Genomic DNA, 27,239 nt, shown 5'->3' on the forward strand with positions numbered 1-27,239 from the left:
GTTGATATATGTGTTGACAGTAGTTAAGCACAATTCCCCTTTTTTCTGTCTGTCTTGTGTTTGTCACTCTCCCTGCGTGTTTTACCATCTGCAGTGGTGATGTTAGTGTCCTTTCCGGCCAGTGCACTAGCCGGGGATTAGTGAGGTGACAATAGGGACTAGGCACTTGATGGCGGTGGGGGGAAGGACCCACATAGGGCGTTAGGGAAGCTTAGGGATAGGCTCAGGTAGGAGTCAGGAGGTGTCCCATCCCTCATTCCCTACTGTTAGGGCCTTCCTCTTCCTATTCCATCCCTTTGTTGGTATATGTATTGACAGTAGTTAAGTACAATTCCCCTTTTTTCTGTCTGTCTTGTGTTTGTCACTCTCCCTGTGTGTTTTACCATCTGCAGTGGTGATGCTAGTGTCCTTTGTGGCCAGTGCACTAGCTGGGGATTAGTGAGGTGACAATAGGGACAATGTTGTGAGTTCATTTTCCCCTTCATTACTGAGGCCCGAGGAACTCCCTCTTCTGGTAAAGAAAGGTAGTGAGCCTGATTGTCAAACACCTGAGGCTGATGATTGTGACTGGCTGAGTGGAGTTACGGACTGGATATAATGCTGACGACGCCCTTCTGCCCTGCGGGTGATTTCTCTGTGGGATCCTTGGAGACCAGTCTGAATTCCTGCTCCTCCAATGCTAAGTTTGCTGCTCGGCCTTTTGCTTTTGTGCTTTGACTTTGTTTTTGCTTTGTTTTTCTGGATTTCTGCCATTCCCTGCTGGGGTGTGCTGAATTCATTTAGCTCTGTCTTCTGAAAATACCTGAGTGCTGATTCAGTTTTTGAAGCCTAGCTGCTTCAGGCCCTTTTTCATATCAGCTGGTTGGCTTATGTCTTTGATAGGGTTTTGGCAGATTGCAGACAGCAGCCTTCCTGTCCTTTCCTATCTAGGTAGTTTTGGGGCCCCGTCTTTGCTCAGTCTATCTTTCTGTCTGTGATAGTATTTTCATCTTGCTTCACCGTCATTATATGTTGGGGGCTGTCTATTGCTTTGGGGTCTGCTCTGGGGCAGTTTAGATTTCCCCTTTCTTTCTTTAGGCCTATGTATTTCTCCGGCTGTGATCGAGGGGTCTAGGGCATCGTAGGAACCCCCCACGGCTACTGCTAGTTGTGTTGATAGGTTCAGGGGTCTGGAATCTGATAGTTGCCAACTTCTCTGGTTTTCTGGACTTAGCTTGTATTTCTGCTTTTGCCTCCTATGGTGACTCAATCATAACAGAATCACCCGCCAATACCGCAGATTCTAGGGTACTCAATAGCAGGAAAGAATTGTAGTAAAAAAAAAAAAAAAAGTTTGTATATTTTTTCCTCTATATCTCTGAAGCCGTAGGGGGAATTTTTTTTTTTCTCTCTCAATGGAGATAAAGCAATTGTCTGATCGTGTGGAGCAGCTCGCTGCGGAAGTGCGGGGAATTTCCGCCTACCTTGCTCATTCACATGCTGCTGAACCAAAGATTCCTACACCTGATGTATTTTTTGGGGATCGGTCTAAATTTTTGAATTTCAAAAATAATTGTTATTTTTTGCCTTGAAGCCTAACTCGTCAGGGAGCTCCACGCAGCAGGTTAAAATTGTCATCTCTTTGCTGCGTGGCGATCCCCAGGATTGGGCGTTTTCTTTGAAACCAGATGATCCTATTCTGACTAATGTGAACGCATTCTTTCAAGCTTTGGGGTTGTTGTATGACGAACCTAATGCCATGAATCAGGCTGAAAAGACCCTGCTGGCATTGAGCCAGGGTCGTGATTCTGCAGAATTGTACTGTCAAAATTTCCGAAAGTGGGCAGTACTTACTACCTGGAATGATAATGCCTTGGCTGCTCTCTTTCGGAAGGGGTTGTCAGAAGCCGTAAAAGATACAATGGTGGGATTTCCTGTTCCCTCTGGTCTTGACGATTCTATGTCATTAGCCATTCAGGTTGATCGGCGTTTGCGCGAACGCAAAGCTGCACGAGAGGTGTTGCCACCTGTTGAACAAATGTCTGAACCTATGCAATGTGATAGAGTTTTTTCCAGAGAGCAGCGTCAGGAGTTCAGAAGGCGTAATAAGTTGTGTTTTTTCTGTGGAGATGCCTCGCATATTATTTCTGTCTGTCCCAAACGAGAGAAACGCTTTGCACACACGTTTTCTGTTGGGGGTGTTCAACCTAAGTTTCTTCTGGCTATTACTCTGATCTGCTCCCTGTCCACATTTTCCGCCAAGGCGTTTGTGGATTCGGGAGCAGCCCTAAACCTAATGGACTTGGATTTTGCTAAACGTTGTGGATTTCCGATGACACCTCTGCAGACGCCTATCCCTTTGAGGGGAATTGATGCTACTCCTTTGGCTAAAAATAAACCCCAGTTTTGGACCCAGGTGGTAATGCGGGTCGCCCCAGACCATCAAGAAAATTGCAGATTTCTGGTGTTGCATAATCTGCATGATACTGTTGTTCTGGGGTTTCCCTGGTTACAGATTCATAATCCAGTTTTGGATTGGAAATCTGTGTCTGTGGTGAGTTGGGGTTGTCGGTGTGCCTTTAGTGAGGCTCCGGTGTTTTCCACTCTCCTCAGTCGCATGATGTTCCTGATTATTTGGCGGACTTTTATGATGTATTTAGTGAGAATGAGTCTGCGTCTCTGCCTCCTCATAGGAGTTATGACTGTGCAATTGAACTGAGCCCGGGGTGTAAATTTCCCAAGGGTCGGCTCTTCAATTTATCTGTACCCGAGCACGAGGCTATGTGATCCTATATTAAGGAGGCGTTGGAGAAGGGTCATATTAGACCATCCTCATCACCCTTGCGTGCCGGTTTTTTTTTTGTAGCCAAAAAGGATGGATCATTAAGACCTTGTATTGATTATCGTGCCCTCAACAAAATTTCTGTTAAATATCAGTATCCGTTACCCCTGATTTCTGATCTATTCTCCAGAGTTAAAGGTGCTTGCTGGTTTACCAAGCTTGACCTCAGGGGGGCGTATAATCTTATTCGCATTAAGCATGGGAATGAATGGAAGACGGCGTTTAATACTCCGGAGGGACATTTTGAGTACCTGGTGATGCCTTTTGGGCTCACTAATGCCCCTTCTGTCTTCCAGTGCTTCATGAACGATATTTTCCAAGATTTTGTCGATAAATTTTTGATTATCTATCTGGATGATATTTTGATCTTCTCCAAGGATTGGGATTCTCATGTGGAACATATTCGGACTGTGTTCCAGATCTTGAGGGAGAATTCCCTGTATGTCAAGGGATCTAAATGCCTTTTTGGAGTACAGAGGATTTCTTTTTTGGGATTTATTTTGTCCCCGTCAACTATTGAAATGGACCCGGCCAAGGTACAGGCCATTCACGATTGGGTTCAGCCCACTTCTTTGAAGGCCCTCCAGAAGTTTTTGGGTTTTGCTAATTTTTATCGGAAATTTATAGCAAAATTTTCTAGTATTGCCAAGCCATTGACTGATTTGACTAAGAAGGGTGCTGATGTGTTAAATTGGTCTCCGGAGGCTGTTTCTTCCTTTCAGGAGTTGAAGCGAAGATTCACCTCCGCCCCGGTTTTGCGGCAACCTGATGTCTCACTTCCATTCCAGGTAGAGGTGGATGCTTCTGAGATTGGTGCAGGAGCTGTTTTGTCCCAAAAGGATCCTGTAACATCTAAAATGAATCCCTGTGCTTTCTTTTCCCGAAAGTTCTCTCCATCTGAACGTAACTATGATGTGGGGAATAGGGAACTGTTGGCCATGAAATGGGCATTTGAGGAGTGGAGACATTGGTTGGAGGGAGCTAAGCATCAAGTCGTGGTCCTCACTGACCACAAGAATTTGATTTACCTAGAGTCGGCTAAGCGCTTGAACCCTAGACAGGCTAGGTGGGCCTTGTTTTTTACACGTTTTGATTTTGTGGTTTCTTTTCTTCCTGGAACAAAGAATGTCAAGGCAGACGCCCTCTCTAGGAGCTTCCTTGCTGATTCTCCTGTGGTGACCAAGCCTGCTACCATCTTAGGCGAAGGGGTAGTTCTTTCTGCCATCTCGCCCGATTTGAGACGTGCTCTGGAAGAGTTCCAGGAGGACAAACCTGAGCGTTGTCCCAGTGGAAAGTTGTATGTTCCTGACCAGTGGAAGAAGAGAGTGATGTCTGAAGTTCATTGCTCTGCTTTGGCTGGTCATCCAGGTATTTTTGGTACTAGAGATCTGGTGAGTCGGTTTTTTTGGTGGCCCTCCTTGTCTCGTGATGTCAGGAATTTTGTGCAGTCCTGTGGGACGTGCTCCCGGTCTAAATCGTGTTCTCGCTCTAGTGGGTTGTTGATGCCTTTGCCTGTCCCCAAGAGGCCATGGACCCATATTTCAATGGATTTCATCTCTGATATGCCTGTCTCTCAGAGGATGACTGTTATTTGGGTGATTTGTGATAGGTTCTCTAAGATGGTTCATCTTGTACCACTCCCTAAGTTGCCGTCTTCCTCTGAGTTGGTGCCCCTGTTTTTACAACAGGTGGTTCGTTTGCACGGGATTCCTGAGAACATTGTATCTGACAGAGGAGTGCAGTTTGTGCCTAGATTTTGGAGAACTTTCTGTTCCAGGCTGGGAATTCAGTTGTCCTTCTCCTCTGCTTTTCACCCTCAGACCAATGGGCAGACAGAGAGAATAAACCAGACCTTGGAGTCATATTTGAGATGTTTTATTTCTGCTGATCAGGATGATTGGGTTTCATTTTTGCCCTTGGCCGAATTTGCTTTGAATAATAGAGCTAGTTCTGCCACTTTGATGTCACCTTTTTTTTGTAACTTTGGGTTTCATCCTCGATTTTCTTCAGGGCAGGTGGAGCCCTCTGCCTGCCCAGGTGTTGACACTGTGGTGGAGAGAATGCACCAGATCTGGGACCAAGTGGTGGATAAGTTATCTCTCTCCCAGGAGAAGGCCCAGCGGTTTTCCAACCGACATAGGACCATTGGTCCCCAGTTTAAGGTTGGTGATATGGTGTGGTTATCATCAAAAAATATTGCTATGAAGGTGGCTTCTCCTAAGTTTAAGCCTAGATTTATTGGACCTTACAAGATTGTGGAGATTATTAATCCGGTCTCTTTTCGTTTGGCTCTTCCTGTCACATTTAAAATCCATAATGTGTTCCATAAATCTTTGTTGAAGAGGTTTGTTGAACCTGTTGTTCCGGGGGTGGCACCTCCAGACCCTGTATTGGTTGAAGGTAACATGGAGTATGAGGTAGAGAAAGTACTGGATTCCCGTCTGGCTAGACGGAGACTCCAGTATTTGGTTAAGTGGAAGGGTTATGGTCAGGAGGATAATTCCTGGGTCTCCGCCTCTGATATTCATGCCAAACGATTGGTGCGTGCCTTTCATCGGGCTCACCCTGATCGCCCTGGTGGCATAGTTGAGGGTTCGGTGACCCCTCCTCAAGGGCGAGGTACTGTTGTGAGTTAATTTTCCCCTTCATTACTGAGGCCCGAGGAACTCCCTCTTCTGGTAAAGAAAGGTAGTGAGCCTGATTGTCAAACACCTGAGGCTGATGATTGTGACTGGCTGAGTGGAGTTACGGACTGGATATAATGCTGCCGACGCCCTTCTGCCCTGCGGGTGATTTCTCTGTGGGATCCTTGGAGACCAGTCTGAATTCCTGCTCCTCCAATGCTAAGTTTGCTGCTCGGCCTTTTGCTTTTGTGCTTTGACTTTGTTTTTGCTTTGTTTTTCTGGATTTCTGCCATTCCCTGCTGGGGTGTGCTGAATTCATTTAGCTCTGTCTTCTGAAAATACCTGAGTGCTGATTCAGTTTTTGAAGCCTAGCTGCTTCAGGCCCTTTTTCATATCAGCTGGTTGGCTTATGTCTTTGATAGGGTTTTGGCAGATTGCAGACAGCAGCCTTCCTGTCTTTTCCTATCTAGGTAGTTTTGGGGCCCCGTCTTTGCTCAGTCTATCTTTCTGTCTGTGATAGTATTTTCATCTTGCTTCACCGTCATTATATGTTGGGGGCTGTCTATTGCTTTGGGGTCTGCTCTGGGGCAGTTTAGATTTCCCCTTTCTTTCTTTAGGCCTATGTATTTCTCCGGCTGTGATCGAGGGGTCTAGGGCATCGTAGGAACCCCCCACGGCTACTGCTAGTTGTGTTGATAGGTTCAGGGGTCTGCAATCTGATAGTTGCCAACTTCTCTGGTTTTCTGGACTTAGCTTGTATTTCTGCTTTTGCCTCCTACGGTGACTCAATCATAACAGGACAAGGCACTTGACAGCAGCGCAGGGGAAGGACCCACATGGGATGTTAGGGGAGCTTAGTGATAGGCTCAGGTTGGCGTCAGGAGGTGTCCCATCCCTCGTTCCCTACTGTTAGGGCCTTCCTCTTCCTATTCCATCCCATTGTTGGTATATATGTTAGCATCTGCTGGGCTATCCTGTGTCGGTCATGACAAACAGGCTCTTACCTTATTGACCTATATAGAAGCATTTCAAAGGTGTGCTTTGATCTGGGTAAAAGGGAGGATGAGAAGGCGATCTGTGACATAATCTAAGCTGAATGATAGAACTTGTGTTATTAGCTGGTTATATACCCCCATGGATGCCATCTTATTAATCCCAGCCAAATGAAGACACAAACCCAATTTGTTTTTCACAAACTTCTGATTTTTTTTATCACTTGAATAAAAAATGAAGCAAAGTACAAGTTTGGTATCACCGCAATCGTACCGACTGACCTGTTTCCAGCTCATATTTAACATATAATGAATGCCATAAAAACAATGGTAAAATTGAATTATTTTTGCCAACATTTCACCCACTTGAAGTATTTTCCCCATTTTATAATACATTGCATTATAAAATGAATGGCGTCATTCAAAACTCTTTCCGCAATTAAAAAAGAACCAAGCCTTTAGATGGCTAAAGTAATAAAGAAAAAGGGTTATGGCTCTTTGAAGAAGTGGAAAAAAAACAAACGAAAGAGAGAAAATGAAAAATAACAGTGTTTAAGGCTGTGTGCACACGCTGCGGATTTTGCTGCGGTTCCGCAGCGGTTTTGGCCGCTGCGGACCCGCAGCAGTTTTTGCTGCGGTGTACAGTACCATGATTCCCTATGGGAATCAAAAACCGCAGTGCAGACGGTGCGGAATTTTCCGCGCGGATTATCTGCGGTTTTCAATCCGCAGAAAGAATTGACATGTCAATTCTTTCTGCGGATTCTCCTGCGGTTTGCCATCTCCTCCATTGAGGAGATGAAAAACCGCAGGGCAAAACCGCAGAGCAATCCGCAGGTAAAACCGCAGGTCTTTTGACCTGCGGTTTCACCTGCGGATTTTACAAAATCCGCGCGGATGAATCCGCACATAATCCGCAGCGTGTGCACACAGCCTAAGGGGTTGAGCAAAGTTGTGTATATTTGGGAGGGTTTGGGGATCGGTTTTGACTGTATATTTTTATTTGCAAATATATTTGGAAATAGGTAAATGCTTGTTTTCTCCATATCAAATAACATTTCCCTTAAAGCTGGTAAATGAATTATTCATGTGCTGGGAGAAATAACGGGACTTCTGACTTTTTTTTAAAAGACAGGAATACTTCCAGAAGCAAACACAGCATTATAGAAAATAATTCAGTGCAATACTCCTCTACAGCTAAACCATGCTGAGCCGATACTGTGCGTGACGCTGGTGTTATTGCCGCCGTACCTGCTGGGTAATTGTTCTGCGAGTATGTAAGCACAGTATCTACCTACAGGAGCATTTTTCGGCAATGATTCAAATACAAAAATGTGCCTAGTCCAATGGAGAAAAGTAAAATTTAATCATTTTTTTTTCCTGGTGTACGGAGAAATGAAAATAATGAAAAGTAGTGATGAGGGACTGCCTGTTCGCTAGGCAATCGCTGCATGCGTTACGGCTGTCGATCACCTGCGATACATGCAGCTGCGGAGACTCAAACATATTTTGCGAGCACGCCGAAGACATTCGGTTAGTATCCGAACGTGAAAGGATAACACCTTATCCCAGCACGTAGACCCATCACTAATGAAAAGGTTATACCCCCTTTACACAACTGTTTGACAGAGTCAGACCACCCAGATCTAATATGAATTTTTCACCCCACCGCTTTGGAAAGCCATCAATATTCCGATTCTTGAATATCCCTTTAACTAAGAGTGTGCGTGATGCCTGACATGTAAGTGGAATCTCTCTTGATAGCAACGCCTGAATTTTATCATGACCTTCAAAAAAAGTTTTAAAGGGGTTGTCCAAGGTTATCAGAACATGACATAATTATGCCCGATATAGCGCTGCTCTTGCCTACAGATTGTGTCAGATGTTGCAGCTCACTGCTGTATTATTGAATTAATTGGGTCTGTTCACACCATGTGTGTTCACGCTGAGCCTTTTTTTGAGTTATTGGAGCTGTAGCTTCCCCAAAAAAACACAAAGAATTCAAAAATCTGTTGTAGTTGAAAAAAAATTAAAAACCTTAGTGTGAACTTAATACCCACTTAATCCATGATTCTGTCATACAGTTGATTACTTTGGACAACCCCTTTTTTTGTTAGTAAGGTCCACAAATAATAGGCTGTGCACCCACAATAAGCAACTGAAGTCTGCAGAGGAATTCAAGAACAAGTGTTTCATGTCCCTGCACCACAGGAGAGATTAAAGAGCAATCGTTATTTTTGTTTTCTTCATAAATCAATAGTACATGTGAAAAGAGGAAACTTTGTAATGCATATTATTAGAGAAATCCTCTTCTTTTTCCTCCTCGACTGATCTTTCATTCTTAAAATTCTCAATTCACAGGTAAAATGTCTTCAGTGAATACAGACTTTCCCATTACAGAGATAGGAGATGACAGTTGGTGCTCATAAAGTTCTTTGGGGAACTATCATCTCAGAAGAACTTGCAGTAGAAAAGCCTTTGCCGGCCTCTAGCTCCACCCTCCTCTCCTCCATAGAATTGTAAAAGCACCAACTGTCATCTCTTATCTCAGTAATGGGAAAAATCTGTATACTCACAGAGCACAGGTTTTACCTATGAATTGAGAGCAAAAGAACAATAAGGGGGAAAAAGAAGCAGATTTCTCCGATAAGATAAATTATAAACGTACTTATTTTCATTTATGCTATTGAGTTATAAAATATAAATTAAAGCAACAGTTCCTCTTTTAGCATTACACAGGTTCCGTTAAGATTGATGAACTCGTATCATAGGTGTTAGGGACGGCGGTACGCACTAAATATAAATAATAGGAAGTGCGTTCGCCGCCCGGGGTCCACTGTGCAGTAGGTGTAACAACCGCTGCTGAGTAATGGCAGACTCGCTATATGGCGGTATACTGCGCTCGGGTTAAACATCACCCGAGGTGCGCAGAGCGAACTCTGTTAAACTCACAGAGGCGCTTTAGTACAAATAAAGCATAAACACCGAGCCTCTTAGCTTCACAGGTCTCAGCTGGCGTGGACACACGGTATATGGTCACAGGACACGGCCCAAGGCAGAGGTCGGTGTCCGTCTTGACCTACCGTGCGTGCGGCGTCGCTACCGCGGACGCCAGTAAGTGCTGCTAACTACAGCGCGGCGGTAACTACTGCCGCTGTACGACAGTGCCGTGAGGCATCACACTATCAGACGCTAGTGTAGCGGTGCGCACTGTGGCGTATGGCTTGCCACTGACTGGCCCTGACTATAACTCTAACTCCCTATCCACATGCGTAATATCAGAGGGAAGGGGTTTCATAATGAGTCAGTCACCAGAATCATACATCCATCACCATTCACACATAGCAAGTATAGTCTATACTAGCGCATGGGCGAGCGGTCATTCGGGCCTTTTATAGCCATGTGCTTCCGGGACCTTCCAGACCTCTGAGATGGGCCTATCAGATCAGGATAAGGACCTAAGCACGTGGCCCCCGATCTCCACTGGGAGATCGTCTCGTGGGCATGCCCAGTAGTGCGGCGAGAGGACTTAGCCTCTGGAGTGGTTTCTTGCAAAGCAGGTTGCGCTACCATTGCTGGTCCAGAGGTGGCAGCAACATCCAGACCCAGAGAGCTGGTCTGAGCAGGGCACCTGGATCGCTGGGATTACTGTATAGGTCCCTGAGCAGTCACAAAGGAATGGGAGTCCGCTTGATGTATGGCTTTGGATTCCCGCTATGCTGCTGCAGGAATCCGACGCCTAACTTAAGGTTAGGTCAAAAAAATTGCTATTCGCCTTCCAGACCGATTCTCTGTAACTCACCCTGTGGTCAGCACTGATTGGATAAAATGTGATTGTTGCAGCTTAACAGCTGCTCAGGTGATGTCCCCACCAGATGTTGATCCCAGCGGACCACCATAAGATGTAGTACTTAGTATGGGTGCCATTCAGGGATGTGAGTATAGTTTCTTTTTTTTTCCTTTCAATGGGCCAATTAATAAGGCATTGTCCATTATCCAATGGTGGACAACCACCTTAACTAAAGTTTTTCTTAAAGGGTATTTTAACATGGGAAAGCTCCTTCAACTACAAGTTTATTATTTCTTATGCATTGCTTATATAGCGCTATCATATTCCACATCACTTTACAGACATTATCATCACTGTCCCCATTGGGGCTCACAATCTACATTCCCTATCAGTCTGTCTTTGGAGTGTGGGAGGAAACTGGAGAACCCAGAAGAAACCCATGCAAACGCGGGGAGAACATAAAACTTCCTCGTAGATGTCCTCCTTGGTGGGATTTGACCCCGTGACCCCAGCTCTGCAAAGCAACAGTGATAACCACTGAGCCACCTGGTGGCCATAAAGTTGCTTAGTTACTGCCAGACAAATAGGTGCTTACTCTATACTTGTCTACTTTTGACTACGATCATCTATTGGCGACACACGTGCATTGTGCAAATTTCAGTCCTAATCTGAAACCATACCCCACAGTGCTCATTTCCCGCATTCTCTTTTCCTGTTACCTCGCCTTCCAAATCCATTTGTAGCCTCCCTGAATAAGAGAAACCTCCTGGAATAGTCAGTTTCTCAAAAGTTTCAGAGCCCAGGAGTCCAAGAAGTCTTCCCTTATTCTTCCCAGACATTGTCGTAGAGTTGGAAAATGAGACTTTCCCAGCCGAGCACTTTTCGTAACTTGATTTCTGCTTTTTCTATATCAATCGCACTAAATGGTTATTCTATTAGTTTACTTAACATTTCCTCATTGTTTGAGCATATTTTACCTTTGTGACTGATCTTTGTGTTATTTCTCTACTCTTAAAGGCCCACTTAATTGGCTGTATATAAATTATTCAGCTAGAATACCACTCCGGGTCCCTCGGCAGACATAGATCATTTGAGTTAAATTTGAATAAAATGATTCTCGTATTTAAAAAGAATATTTCTCCAGATAAAGCCTCAGAGACACGGGATTTTCATTTTGCGAAATTGCCTGTGTGGGATTTCAGTTAGCGCCTTTCTTTTCATCCCTCTCGATCTGCCTCGTAGACTATTTCTTCTTTATATACCGCTCCACGTGACATTTCAGATAGGAATTTATTTTATTTTAATTCAAAGCGAGTTCCTCAAAGCCACTTTGCTAAAAATCTAAGGGAAGAATGTAACACTTTGACCTCGCTCGTATAAGACTAACATTATAAATGCACATCTGCCGAGGACTTTTTGATTGCAAATACCGATTTAAATAATACAAGTGTTACGTAAAGAGAACATGGTAAAGCCGAAGCCCGAGTAAATGTGTAGATTGAGGTGCCCTTTTGGGCATGCTTGGTCCGGAACTGAGAGGGCTGCATTCTCTGTTTCTGGGGGGAAGCCTGAGAGAGGTGAACCTTCCCCTGCTGCAGAAGGGAAGGAAGAGAGAGACGGGGCTTCCCGCTGACAGGAGGGGGTGGGGAGAGCCTGAGGAGACCACGCTGACACAGGGGTATAACAAGAAAAAGCACGCGCTGCAGGAGAAGTTGGGGCCAAATAAGTGCCGCGAGCAGAGAAGAGCGTGCTCTGCCTCCCCCACCAGAGAGTGCTGGCCCTGTGACAGGCTGTGCTGCTGTTGTCCAGGATAGGAGCTGTAGTGCTGGGGGGATTAGCCGTGCCAGCAGAGTGGAGCGTGCGGAGCCGAGCCAGCAGAGCGGAGCGTGCGGAGCGTGCGGAGCTAAGCCAGGTGCCATACACTACGAGACAGTGAGTTCAACACCCGCTCTGCCCAAGAGTGACCGCATACTTGACCGACCCTGCATTTAGGTCCATTGTTTGTGTACGACCGCCTCTCAGCTCCCACTACCCTCACGCTAGGAAGATACCCCAGTTGAAGACAGAGACTGCACTGAGTCTTGTTTCGGCGGTATCTAACGTTGGACTTAGTACCGTGCCAGACATCGTTAGGTACGGGAAATCTTCCCGCCATACAGAAACTGCGACGAGATGACCTGCGCTGCTGTTGGTGCCACCGTTGGATTTCCGCTTGTCAAAGACTGCGCCGTGACGACCCGCGCCGCTGTTGCCAGTGCCACCTTTGCAACCATGAACTTCCTCATAAATGAAGACTACAGTCCAATAAGTTTAACTGCTTTATTACTGAACTCTCGTTCGTTCTTCACCTACCCTGCCATCCTCCCAGTTCTGCCCCATTCCTTACCGTCACCCTACAATCCCTCACTCCCTGCGTGGAGTACATCCCCCTGTAAATAAACCTGTTTAACTCTTGCTCTATCTTCCAGTGTGTGACTGCATCCCGCGTTCCTGCAGGTTATTACACTATCTCTTTAAAATACAGTACAAAGCGCTCAGCACACTCATTACCGGAGCACGTTTAATTTTACAAAAGCAAAGTCCAGCAGAACCTATTTGCATTTCATAGTGTTTGATACATGTGAGACCTGATGCCATTTAGTTCATCAGAATACTGGAATCGTGCGTCCATCCCTGCAATTTTCACTTATTTAAACAGTACAATGAAGTTGATTGCATGGAAATTCCCCTAAGACCCGTCCTCACAGATAATCCATACATCTCGTCTGAAAGGTGAGCGTATTTGTGGAGCAAGCACTGAAAAGATCTGAAGGATGTAATTACTGCTTGCAAATTAGCCTGGATTTAGGTTACATTTCCTGATTTGCTTGTAGAACAAATTTGATCCATTTGCATGAAATTGTGGCTAAACCCGAACGGGTCAAGAACCTTTTTGATATCTGCACATATTTACTTCTGCTTACTATTACCCTAATAGGCCTAAGTGATCGCCACTTATTACATTAGAAGATAAATCAAATTTAAAAGTTAGTGATGTAGAATTGTAGTTCTATTGATGACGCATGCAAGGAAAAAGAGACTAACTGTTTCTACAAAGAGCTTAGAAGGATTCAAATTGTCTGTTTTCAATCACGTGATGTCATAGACCTAATGGAAAAGAGAAGAATTAACTGGGGAGAAGGGCAAAATGAGCAATTGTAAGTGATGATAGCGCTTCTTTAAAGGGAAAAGTCTGCTGATTCATGCTGTTGAACCGCGGGCTGCAGGAATCAGAGACGAGCTCCATTATTGCAGATATATATGTTTTACTCTGAAACATTGCAGAGAAAATATACTTTAAAAAAACAGCTAGGGTCAAGGTGACTAAGATGACTAGTCAAAGAGTAATGGCTTGTCTCCATCCTACTGCCCTTGATTGACAGGTCTCTTCCTATACACACACATAGGGAGATATCTTGTCAATTTAAATGGGAGGATTGGAAGAATCTAATCACTTTTTCCTGGGCCATTTTTTTTAAAGCATTGTCTCTTTGAAAGACGACAGGGTTTTAGGGCAAAACAAACATGTTAGCAATTGTGTAACTATAGTGCGGTGGACCCCAGTGCAAAATTTGGACTTGGGACCACACCTGTATGTTGATTTAGAACCTATAAAAACATGCATATTGAACCCTCCCCCCTTGCAATAATGTCCCTCGTACCACCTCCTTCCTGTAATAAGGTCCCCCATCCTGGCCACTTCCTGCAATAATTTCATCTTCAAGGCCCCTTTCTGTAATAATGTCCACCCCATTCTGGACTCCTTCCTGCAATAATATCCCACATCCTGAGCCTCTCCCTGCATGAGGTCTTCCTTTCTGGGCCAAAATCCTCCATCCTGGGCCCCTTTCTGGTATAATGTCTCCCATCATGGGCCCCTTCCTGAAATAAACTCCCCCTTCTGGCCCCTTCCAGTAATAATGTCTCCCTCCTGGCCCCTTTCTGTAATTATTCCCCCCCTTCATCCTGGGCCCCATCCTATAACAATGTCCCCCATACTGGGCCCTTTCCTAGTATAATTTCCTCCATCATGGGCACCATCCAAAAATAATGTCCTTCTTTCTTCTCCAGCCCAATTAAAAAGAAAAAATATTACCTTCCCCCGGTCCCGTGATTTTCGGCCTCCTCTTGTATAGCTAGCTCAAAAGCTGGCAGCCATTATAGGCAGCGTAAAACTTCACTGTCATGTGCCGCCCGTGATGAGCAAGTCAATGTCAGCTGTCAGCCTCTGATTGGCCAGCGTTGTGTATTGCGGTGCAGGGAGCCAGCGGGTCTCTGCGCCTCCATGCATTTAAGCAAAGGACATTCAACTGAATTAGGCACTGGTGTCGACAGGCCCCACGCACGCACGGACCCAGTAGAGGTTGCGCCCTCTGCAACTGTGATCTTTACGCCCATGCATGTCAGCAATAATGGATCCAGTCTTTGATTCGGCTGACGGGTTCCCTTCAACAAGGTTTACTTGCAATAACATATGGTCCAAAGAAAAGAAAAAAGGACATGGAATCTATCCCATAGACTATCATAGGTACGAGTGCTATCCCTGAAAAATTGCGGATGGAACCCATCCGTGAAAAATTGACCTGTGACTGAGCCCTTAGTTGGATTGATTTATCTGCAAACTTTAAATGACTTTACAGCACAAACAACTTTAATCTTTCATATCCACATGGACATTTTTTTTTTAAGTTTAACATAATGCTCGGAGATTTATCATTTGCTCTTATCTGCTAGCCACTGGAGGTCTCTCATCACATGTCTGGGCCTCTATAGGAGGCTGTATCAAAGTCTCATTGATTAATAGATCAGTGGCGGCAGGATTATACCAACCATTCGAAATTGAGAAGTTTATGGCAGAATTAAAAATAACACCAGCAGGCGAGCATAATGTTGGCAGACCCTGAGAAGTCCATGCACCACATAAGCGCACTTACCTCCGCCGAGCATTAACAAGCCGGGAGTTATATTAATCACTTATCATTTTTTGTTCTATATGAACCCAGCTGAGCAGCAAAATCCGCCGGCCATTCTTACATCATAATTTGCTTTGAAAAACAAAGAAAGTTTGTGCCTGTCTAGTGCTGCCAGGAAACCAGAGCGCTGGTCCTCTTTTCATTATTAATTTATCATTTATATTATGAGAATTTTTAATTTTATTTGGCAAAGGAAAACACAACTTTAAGGGAGATGTCGGAAATTGTTGCAGGTGGTAAAGTTTCGTAAAATGTGAAAAAAAGTAGATTTCCACAGTATAGAATATATGCTTATAGACGTAGATTATTTTAAAAAAAAATCATTCATTTAGTACAGGCGTAAAGGAGCAGAATTTCCGCTGCAAATTTCACAGTACTACTGGCAACAATCAATCCTTTCTCGACTTGCTACCCATGCCACGCTTCTTGCACCATTGCTTTCTAAGGATCCATTTGCACTGCAAGAATGTGGTGAGCGCTCATTTCCCGATAATCTTGCAGTGCAAACAAGGTACCAAATACTCGATAATTGAACAAAAGGCTTGTTCGTCAGGTGAAATGATCTTTTGTGCTGCATCAAACATCATTGTTCTCTGCAGCACAGGGTCCCATATAAATAGGACTCACGCTGCCGAGAACGACAGCCAATGCACGCTTAAAGAAGCACTCACAACAAAGATTTTATCCTCTTAATGTATTGTCACGTACAGTGTTCAGCAAATGACGTGGGGTGCACCTGCAAGGTAAATTTATCTACTCTGACTCAATCCAGTTCTCAACCACTGCTTTTGTTGATAAAGTGAGCATGAATCACATCCCGATTGCCTAACGCTCTGCCACCACTCATCAAACACACGGGGTGATGAGTCCCCAAAATATGTTACTGTTAGCCAATAAAAAGGTCACACTTATTAAAGATTTTAATCTTTATTATAAAAGTATACAGTGCTTACAGTAAAAGATATAAAAAGGTAAAAATAAACTGACACACATACAGTTGTGGCCAAAAGTATTGACACCCCTGCAATTCTGTCAGGTAATACTCAGTTTCTTCCTGAAAATGATTGCAAACACAAATTCTTTGGTATTATTATCTTCATTTAATTTGTCTTAAATGAAAAACACAAAAGGGAATGAAGCAAAAAGTAAAACATTGATCATTTCACACAAAACTCCAAAAATGGGCCAGACAAAAGTATTGGCACCCTCAGCCTAATACTTGGTTGCACAACTTTTAGCCAAAATAACGGCAACCAACCGCTTCCGGTAACCATCAATGAGTTTCTTACAATGCTCTGCTGGAATTTTAGACCATTCTTCTTTGGCAAACTGCTCCAGGTCCCTGATATTTGAAGGGTGCCTTCTCCAAACTGCCATTTTTACATCTCTCCAAAGGTATTCTATGGGATTCAGGTCTGGACTCATTGCTGGCCACCTTAGAAGTCTCCAGTGCTTTCTCTCAAACCATTTTCTAGTGCTTTTTGAAGTGTGTTTTGGGTCATTGTCCTGCTGGAAGACCCATGACCTCTGAGGGAGACCCAGCTTTCTCACACTGGGCCTTACATTATGCTGCAAAATTTGTTGGTAGTCTTCAGACTTCATAATGCCATGCACACGGTCAAGCAGTCCAGTGCCAGAGGCAGCAAAGCAACCCCAAAACATCAGGGAACCTCCGCCATGTTTGACTGTAGGGACCGTGTTTTTTTCTTTGAATGCCTCTGTTTTTCTCCTGTAAACTCTGTGTTGATGCCTTTGCCCAAAAAGCTCTACTTTTGTCTCATCTGACCAGAGAACATTCTTCCAAAACGTTTTAGGCTTTTTCAGGTAAGTTTTGGCAAACTCCAGCCTGGCTTTTTTATGTCTCGGGGTAAGAAGTGGGGTCTTCCTGGGTCTTCTACCATACAGTCCCTTTTCATTCAGACGCCGACGGATAGTACGGGTTGACACTGTTGTACCCTTGGACTGCAGGGCAGCTTGAACTTGTTTGGATGTTAGTCGAGGTTCTTTATCCAACATCCGCACAATCTTGCGTTGAAATCTCTTGTCAATTTTTCTTTTCCATCCACATCTAGGGAGGTTAGCCACAGTGCCATGGGCTTTAAACTTCTTGATGACACTGCGCACGGTAGACACAGGAACATTCAGGTCTTTGGAGATGGACTTGTAGCCTTGAGATTGCTCATGCTTCCTCACAATTTGGTTTCTCAAGTCCTCAGACAGTTCTTTGGTCTTCTTTCTTTTCTCCATGCTCAATGTGGTACACACAAGGACACAGGACAGAGGATGAGTCAACATTAATCCATGTCAACTGGCTGCAAGTGTGATTTAGTTATTGCCAACACCTGTTAGGTGCCACAGGTAAGTTACAGGTGCTGTTAATTACACAAATTAGAGAAGCATCACATGATTTTTCGAACAGTGCCAATACTTTTGTCCACCCTCTTTTTTATGTTTGGTGTGGAATTACATCCAATTTGGCTTTAGGACAATTCTTTTTGTGTTTTTTCATTTAAGACAAATTAAATGAAGATAATAATAACAAAGAATTTGTGTTTGCAATCATTTTCAGGAAGAAACTGAGTATTATCCGACAAAATTGCAGGGGTGTCAATACTTTTGGCCACAACTGTATGCAAAACAGTTCTAAAATAAAAAGGGAGAAATAACAGAAACATCTAAACATTTCCATCTACAGTTATCTTCTGTTTCCTTGAGGGAAGGAGAAGTGAATTATGGATTGCATCAGCCTTCTAGGCTGCTTTCACATGTGAACATCTTCTTTTGTGTCATCCAGCTTTTTATACAAATGATCATAGGCTCATATTTCCAGGATGACATGGATTGGCCCGTTTAAAAGTCGCTATTTGTGAATGGATGATGGACTAAGTTGTGGCATTTCAAATATCCCGTGTCCAACCCCCAATCTCTATATAGATAGTGTAAGAAATTCCGGCACTCAAAAGAAGTATATACAGAAGAAATTTATTTGTACAACAGATTCTCCCAAAATTACAGTATATGACGTTTCGGTCTACAACTCAGACCTTCATCAGACTTTAGGTATGGAGATACATGTGAGCATGGAAAGTCCATGGAAGGCAGCCACGAAAAGTAGCAATATTCTCCTTTTTGGAGGGGGGGAGAGAGAGATATCAAGGTCTTGGGACAAACAGAGAAAGTCCCTGTGGGCACATAGTCAGGCGTGCACGCAGCACTGGCCCCCCTGTATGTACACATGGAGTTTTCGGAGAAGTTTTTGAGAAAACAACTGAATGTAAACTCTCTAAATCTCAAAATTCCTCAAAAACTCTGAGCTTCAACTTAGCTTGTGCTCCAAAATCTCAGCAAAAGAACTCTGTGTGCCCATAGCCTTAGGGGAGTTTTTGAGGAATTTTTATTTTCCTGAAGCAGGATTTGAAGAGTTTTGGAAACTTTTTTTTCTTCCTGTAGCGTTTTTTGCAGCCTTCTGTTTTGACAGTGCCAAGATTAAAGTGGGTTCCATCAGAAGTCGCATCAATGAAATGACATGAACTTTCTTTTTTTTTCCTCCATGCGTTTTTCAAAACCTGAAGCGGAAAGAAACAATGCTCAAAACACTAAAAATATCAAGAACAAAGTTAACTCTGAGTTTTTTTGCGCCTAGCGCAACATGTTGCATTTTGGTGTGGTCGCCACAACGTCAAAACGACGCATGCGGCCGCATCAGCATACAGCGGCAAGGCCTGCGTACCCGATGATAAAGATAGGGTACGCAGGCAGCTGCATGCCGAGGTAGGCAGAGCTGACGGGAGGAGGTGCGGCTGTGGGCGGAGCTTCACGGAGGACGTCTGCATCCCTCCGCAGCTCCAGGGTACGTAAGTGTGAAAATAGCCTAAATTACTTTCAAACCCTGGATTTTCCCCAGTCTGCTTGTCTGCAGCTGAATTAATATCAGAACGTACTCATTTGGAGTATAGATGATGGCAGTGAAAGGGTCAGCTCAGCACCTGTGTTTCACTGACTCTGCGGATAGCTGCTGCAAGAGATTGTTTTGATAAGGCCGGGGTCATACTTGCAACTGCAATGCGAGAAACTCGCATCAATACCCGGCACTGCCGCCAGCACTCAGGACCAGAGTGTGCGGCTGCATGTCTTTCTATGCAGCTGAATGCTCCAGTCCAAGTGCTGGCGGCAGTGTCGGGTATTGAGGCAAGAGACTCGCATGAGTTTTTTTGCATTGTACTCGCAAGTCTGGCCCCGGCCTAAGCAGAACACTCAAAGGAGGACACGGGTGCCAACACATCACTGCCATCATCTGTACTCCAAATGAGTACATTCTGATGTCAATGCAGCTGAAGGCAGAGAAATAGACTGGGGAAAAGCTGAGATATGTAAGCCACTTGCATGCAAATTTTTTTACAGTAATGAAGACAAATCTTCTGATAAAGTAGTTTGCAAAAGTTTTATAACTTTTTATGTTGGACAATTTAAAAAAAATAAAAGTTTAGTTACCCTTTAAAAGGTTTGTCTAGGCTTACGGCTTAAGTCTGCAGTCATTCTATGAGTGAGCATGCTGTCAGGATTCTCCCTTGCTGGCACAGGGAGCAGGCAGGTGTGTGGACCGCAAGTATGCGATTTGAATGCATGCAGTCACATGCCGACTAGACGTAGAATTGAGCAAAGCTGGACACGTCTAGTTGGAATGTGGCCGGAATTATATAACTTGCATACTTGTGGTCACCTGACTGCCCACTAAAGTCATTCATCTCAGCACATGTCGAGCCAAGGGGAAAGGTGAGGAAGGAAATATCTGTATGGCAACCTTTTGTGTAAAGATAATTTCAAAAGGAATTACAGTAAAGCGGATCACGGTTTGGCTCATGAATGTGTTAAAACACTAAAGAATTATAACTTGTGGCTAATGTGTTGTAAAAGCACGTAACTGATCAACGAAGGCAGAAAACGAAGAAATATTTGTTTCTCGCCTCGTTCCGTGAATACTGGAATGATTTTCTCATTCAAAATGGTGTTTTCTTACTCCATTAGAATAATCTGTTCGAAATTAGCTCTCAGCATGGGTAATAGGGTCAGCGTATCCAGCATGAATGTCCATATAACCATATGTATGGTCTCTTTAGTAGAACATTTCCAGAGGAGCTCTGGGGAAATCAGCTCCCCACAATATACATAAGCAAGATACAGTTCATCTGGCAGACGCTATTGATGTTTCTGGAACAAGTTTTAGCTGGAATATCTAACAAAGAAAATGTAGCTGCACTCCAAAGACTTTCTGGGCTTTTTTGTGAGAGAGAGAGATTCAGTTTGCAAGTTTAATAATCCAAATATAGTCATATTCTGTTCATGAAATAAAAATACCATTTTAATATTCAGATTGTTAATACGGCGCAGTCTTCGAGCTTTTGCAACTTTAATAGCATGTTAGTAATAATTGCTGCGGTGTAGATTTGAAAAAAAAATTGGAGTGATGAACAAAAAGAGTTCCGATCCTCTGTTGAAATCAGACCTCATTTCTGTGGCTGCTATCCTTGGGCTGGAATCTGTTGGGAACTAGTTCCTGTTTTTTAGGCTAGTTTCACACTAGCGTATGGCCGAGGTGCGGAGGGCTGCGGACTTCCTCTGTGAAGCTCCGCCCATGGCCACACCTACTCCCGTCAGCTCTGCCTACCTCGGCATGCAGCCTGTGTACCCTATCTTTAGCATTGAGTACGCCAGCCGTGCCGATGTATGCGGATTAGGGATGAGCGATATTGCCCGATATCGTATCGGAATTCCGATTTCCGATATTGAAAAAATATCGGATATCGGAATTTCCGATTTCCGATATCAATGCAAGTCAATGGGAGAAAAAAATCAGAATTACAAAATGACCACTACAGTGCTATACAATGGATAAAATGGAGGGGAAACACCTCAGGATAATGGGGAAGGAGTTTGCAGAGGCAGAGGAACAAAAAAATCGCTAGAAAGATGCACAGAGCGAAAGCTGTAACAGGAAAACTGGTCACCATCTTCTTAACAGCGGTGTTTTTTCTTTGGGTTAGGATTAGTTGGGGTAGGGTTAGGGTTTATGGTTAGTAGAGTAAGGTTTAGGGTTTAGGGTTAGTAGGGTTAGGGTTAGGGGTTAGGGTTATTTAGGGTTATGGTTAGGGTTAGTAGGGTTAGGCTAAGGGTTAGGGTTAGTTAGGGTTATGCTTATGGATAGTAGGGTTAGGGGTTAGGGTTTAGGGTTAGGGTTAGGTTTAGTTAGGGTTAGGGTTATGCTTATGGTTAGTAGGGTTAGAGTTAGTAGGGTTAGGGGTTAGGGTTAGGGTTACAGTTAGGGTTAGGGGTTAGGGTTAGCTAGGGTTAGGGTTATGTTTATGGTTAGTAGGGTTAGGGTTTAGGGTTAGAGCTAGGGTTAGGGGTTAGGGTTAGCTAGGGTTATGCTTATGGTTAGTGGGGTTAGGGTTAGTAGGGTTAGGGGTTATGGTTATGGTTAGTAGGGTTAGGGGTTAGGGTTAGAAGGGTTAGGGTTAGGGGGTAGGATTAGTAGGGTTATGGTTAGGGGTTAGGGTTTAGGGTTAGTAGGGTTAGGGTAAGGGTTAGGGTTAGTAGAGTCAGGGTTCACGGTTAGGGTTATGCTTATAGTTAGTAGGGTTAGGGTTAGTAGGGTTAGGGTTTAGGGTTATGCTTATGATTAGTAGGGTTAGGGGTAGAGTTGAGCGACTTTTGGTTTTTTAGGGTCGAGTTTCGTTTCGTGAAACCCGACTTTTCCAAAAGTCGGGTCGAGCAAGATCGTCCGATTATAGGGAAAAGTCGGGGTCGTCCCGAAACACGAAACCCAATGTAAGTCAATGGGGAATAAAAGTCGGCAGTGAGAGGAGGACAGGAAACATACCTACAGTGCCGATTTGAATGCCAAAAGCATCAATTCTTCTTACTTAAGCTTGTCAACCTTAATTAACTTCATAATACAAGTTACGCACTGAAAAATGGGGGTTATTTGGCTAAAGTTGTGGGGGGGGAGGGCTGGCTCCAGGTTTTCATGTGCCCTGGGCGAAAGAGCGCCCCTTTAACACATACCACAACTCATCATGCTCCGATACGGCAGAGAAATAGCGGTATAGTACAATGAAAAATACTTCACTTTTTACATCTCATGACGAGGCCCATCTATTTCTCCATACAGAATCATTGGTCCCATATAATGTTTGAAACAGTATATGATGAGCTCCACATAATGCTACAGTATATGTTGGTCCCCATGGATGAAGCTCCACTGTGTTATGGGCCCAAATAATGCTCCAAACATAATGGGCCCCATTTCTAATGCTCTAGTGTATAATGGGCCCTGTAAATGCTGCTCCAGTGTCTGATGTTCACCTTTGGAATGTTCCAGTGTATGGTGGGCCCCATCTATCATTCTCCAGAGTATAGTGCTCCCCAAAAATTGCTGTCCCAACATTGAAAACAATCAAATAAGTCTCCTCGCTAGGGAATCCCTTTACTAGTCTGGACACCTCGTCGTCCCCATCTTCCATCTCACTGCACAGTATTTCAACCTTGCAAGTGCTGTGATCCTGAGCAAGCAGGGGGGGCCCACTCGTTGGCGACGGCACTGGCACAGGGTCCCTGATAGTACGGTGGTGTGTCTGATGGCGGGTGGGCCGAACCTGCACTTTCATCTGCAGCTTCCTCTTTGTCACCGTGTAAGATGGAACTGTATATGGGCAGGGTAACCTGAGTTTCATCAGGGTCAGATTCAGGCCGTGTAGCGTGCGAGGGGAATGTAGTGGTCTGGGTCAATGTACCAGCAGATTCATCGAGCAGTGGCTGGGCATCAGTGCACTTGTGTCGCCCCCAGGAGTACGGTCGCCACAGTGGCATTACCTTCCTCCTAGGGAGTGTGATGTCATGCTTGGGAGCAACGAAGGATCTCTCTAGCAGGTTAACTGATTGGGCGGCGTTATTCCCACGAGTCATGACCCTCCAAACAGCGTTCATGAAGGCAAAGTGTTTGTTTTACGTGGGCAGTATGGTTGCAAAGCTGAACCTTAAAGGAATGTCCAGAAGGGCACCACCAGGAGTGGAGCCTACGGTTTAATTCGACTCCACCTGGGAAACCTCAACCATGCAAGCTACAGAAAAGATGCACAGATTGCAAGCTTAATTCCGTTAACGAACGAGACTCCGTCATGCCCCGCGGTCCGAGTCCGGCTTACTAGAGGGACACGTGAGGCTCTGGCACATGAGATTGGCCAATAACTGGTGTGCCATGCCCTTACATGTCCGTGGCTGCATGTGCGCTACACTGAAAAGGCCAGCGTTTGTCGCTTACAGGTGCAGATAACCCGCTGAACCACGTTAGTGATGGGGATCTGTGATTACAATTATTACCCCCGAACGCTGATTTCCCAGTAAGTGCAGGTCAACCGCAGTTCTGGAATTAGGCCTAACCGTCATTCCTGAAAAAATGAAAAACTTACGTGTGCAAACCACAGGTGCTGTAGCTTGTTTAACAGCTCGCCAGCCGTTCTCACGCCCAGTATGGATTACACGTGATTGCACAAAGGTGAGAAAGGGTAGCGTATCCCGGGATAACATGTATGGATAGCGTACACATTCAAAATATATGTCTATACATCAGGAGGCAGGCTCAGACGGTGTTAGGCCCAGTATGGCTTGCAGGTGATTGCACAAAGGTGAGAAAGGGTACCGTATCCCCGGATAACAAGTAAGGATAGCGTACACATTCAAAATATATGTCTATACATCAGGAGGCAGGCTCAGACGGTGTTAGGCCCAGTATGGCTTGCAGGTGATTGCACAAAGGTGAGAAAGGGTACCGTATCCCCGGATAACAAGTAAGGATAGCGTACACATTCAAAATATATGTCTATACATCAGGAGGCAGGCTCAGACGGTGTAAGGCCCAGTATGGCTTGCAGGTGATTGCACAAAGGTGAGAAAGGGTACTGTATCCCCGGATAACATGTATGGATAGCGTACATATTCAAAATATATGTCTATACATCAGGAGGCAGGCTCAGACGGTGTTAGGCCCAGTATGGCTTGCAGGTGATTGCACAAAGGTGGGAAAGGGTACCGTATCCCCGGATAACATGTATGAATAGCGTACACATTCAAAATATATGTCTATACATCAGGAGGCAGGCTCAGACGGTGTTAGGCCCAGTATGGCTTGCAGGTGATTGCACAAAGGTGAGAAAGGGTACCGTATCCCCGGATAACATGTATGGATAGCGTACACATTCAAAATATATGTCTATACATCAGGAGGCAGGCTCAGACGGTGTTAGACCCAGTATGGCTTGCAGGTGATTGCACAAAGGTGAGAAAGGGTACCGTATCCCTGGATAACAAGTATGGATAGCGTACACATTCAAAATATATGTCTATACATCAGGAGGCAGGCTCAGACGGTGTTAGGCCCAGTATGGCTTGCAGGTGATTGCACAAAGGTGAGAAAGGGTACCGTATCCCCGGATAACATGTATGGATAGCGTACACATTCAAAATATATGTCTATACATCAGGAGGCAGGCTCAGATGGTGTCAGGCACAGTATGGATTTGACGGCCCAGATTACACAGCGGAGGAGCAGGGAGAGGTAAAGATTGCAAATGCTGGGGCCCTGCCCAAGCAAGGGGGGCCCACTCGTGGGCGTCGGTACTGGCACTGGGCCCCTCATAGTACAGCGGTGTGTCTGACGGCAGGTGTGCACCACCACCGTCAGAGACACTTGATTGCACTATGAGGGACCCTGTGCCAGTGCCCGCGCCCAAGATTCGGCCTACCCACCTGTCCAGGGCAACGGCACTCGCACGGTGTCGTGCGCTAGGTGGTGACCCCGGCCATGGGGGGGGAGGCAGCACAGTTAGGGAGTTTTAGAAAGTGGCATATGTTGATGTTGGACATTCAGCTGATGCAAAAGGCGAAATAGGTGAAGTCCCAGGAAGAGGTGGACCAAAGCAAGCCATTTTTCTGTCACCCTATGTGTCATCAGGGGAAGGTGGGACAAAATCCTTGGAAACCCATGCATGGTTCATTTTAATGAAGGTTAGATCATCCACATTTTGGGTTGACAGACGGGTCCTTTTTTCTGTCAGGATTGATCCAGCTGCACTGAAGACTCTTTCCGATAGCACACTTGCAGCTGGGCAAGCGAGCTCCTGTAAGGCATATTGGGCCAATTCAGGCCAGGTGTCCAGTTTAGCGGCCCAATAGTCAAAGGGGAATGACCTGTGTGGGAGAACATCGATATGGGAGGAAAAGTAGTTTGTAACCATAGTTGGCAACTGCTGTCTCCTGTCACTTTCCATCGATGCAGTATTACCAGTTGTGTGAGCGGTATTTGAAAAATCAGTCCACAACATTGTCATGAAACACCTGTCTCCAACGCCACTTCTGCTGTGTGCACCACGAACACCTCTGCCAAGCTGCCCCCGGCCCGTACGGCTCGTGTGAGAACCATCACCGCTGCTGTGTGCTGGGAATGCCTCAAGCAACCGATTTACCAGAGTTGCTTGTTTATTAGCCAATATTAGGTCAAGGTTCTCCTGTGGCATGATGTTTTGTAATTTGCCTTTATAGCGTGGATCCAGGATGCTGGCCAACCAGTAGTCGTCATCGTTCATCATTTTGGCAATGCGGGGGTCCCTTTTTAGGATCTGCAAGGCATAATCTGACATGTGGGCCAATGTTCCCGGTGTCAATGATGCACTGCGAGTGCTGGTTGGAGGAGCACTTTCTGGCAAATCCACATCCCCCAGTCACGCACAAACCCTGTACCAGACCTTGCCACGCCAACATTTTCACTTGCCCCACGAGATGCATCCTCCTCCCCTAAGTAATCATCCCCATCATCCTCCTCCTCCTCTTCTTCCTCCACCTCGTCCAGGAGAGGTCCCTGAGCAGACAATGGCTGAATGTCATCAAGGATTCCCTCCTCCTCTACCTCCTCATCAACATTGGCTGCAGACGCCTGCTCCTTAAGGTGCGTCAAAGTTTGCATGAGCAGACGCATAAGTGGGATGCTCATGCTTAGGATGGCGTCGTCTGCGCTTACCAGCCGTGTGCATTCCTCAAAACACTGAAGGACTTTACAGAGGTCTTTCAGCTTCGACCACTGCACACCTGTCAACTCCATGTCTGCTCTCAAAGTGCCTGGCCGTGTATCCTCCCACAAATGCATTATGGCCTGCCTCTGCTCGCACAGCCGCTCCACCATGTGCAGGGTGGAGTTCCACCTTGTTGCAATGTCGATAATGAGGCGGTGGTTGGGAAGGTGGAGCAATCGCTGCAGCTTCTGCATACGAACGGAGTGTACAGGCGACCGGCGGATGTGCGCGCACAGTCTTCGCACCTTCTGGAGCAGGGCTGTTAACTCCGGATAATTTTTGAGGAAGCACTGCACCACCAGGTTCAAGGTGTGAGCCAAGCAAGGTATGTGGCTGAGTTTTGAAAGGGCTATGGCTGCCACAAAATTACGGCCGTTATCACTAACTACCTTGCCTGCCTCAAGATGTACACTGCCCAGCCATGACTCAGTTTGTCGCTGAAAGTACTCGGCCAGCACCTCGGCGGTGTGTCTGTCGCCCAAACACATCATCTGCAACACAGCCTGCTGACGCTTTCCACTAGCTGCTCGATAGGGGACACATCGTGTGCAACAGTGGCAGCTGCAGATGGAGTGCTCGTACGACTGCGCTCTGTGGACGAGCTTTCGCTTCTGGAGGAGGAGGAGGAGGGTCGAACGCCTACAGCCAACTGTTTCCTATACCGTGGGCTAGGCAGCACTGTCCCACCACCGCTGTCCCCTGTGGACCCTGCATCCACCACATTAACCCAGTGCGCAGTGATGGACACGTAACGGCCCTGGCCATGCCGACTGGACCATGCATCAGTTGTGAGGTGCACCTTTCCGCTCACTGACTGCTTGAGTGCATGGACAATGCGGTCTTTCACATGATGGTGGAGGGCTGGGATGGCTTTGCAAGA

The 27,239-nt window shown here is 45.4% G+C and overlaps 1 protein-coding gene and 1 long non-coding RNA gene across 3 annotated transcripts in view; one reads left to right on the forward strand and one right to left on the reverse strand.

Annotated features, from left to right (window-relative positions):
- Positions 1–27,239, forward strand: part of CFAP20DC (CFAP20 domain containing) — a 459,179-nt gene that overhangs the window by 318,285 nt on the left and 113,655 nt on the right. The window lies entirely within an intron of this gene.
- Positions 1–27,239, reverse strand: part of LOC141084835 (uncharacterized) — a 123,184-nt gene that overhangs the window by 34,643 nt on the left and 61,302 nt on the right. Inside the window, exon 2 of the long non-coding RNA XR_012231133.1 lies at positions 13,312–13,374. This is a non-coding gene — a long non-coding RNA (uncharacterized lncRNA). The remainder of the gene's footprint in view (positions 1–13,311; positions 13,375–27,239) is intronic.

This window comes from Dendrobates tinctorius, unplaced genomic scaffold (assembly GCF_039654945.1).
Source record: "Dendrobates tinctorius isolate UK_male_01 unplaced genomic scaffold, ASM3965494v1 ptg000027l, whole genome shotgun sequence".
NCBI lineage: Eukaryota > Metazoa > Chordata > Amphibia > Anura > Dendrobatidae > Dendrobates > Dendrobates tinctorius.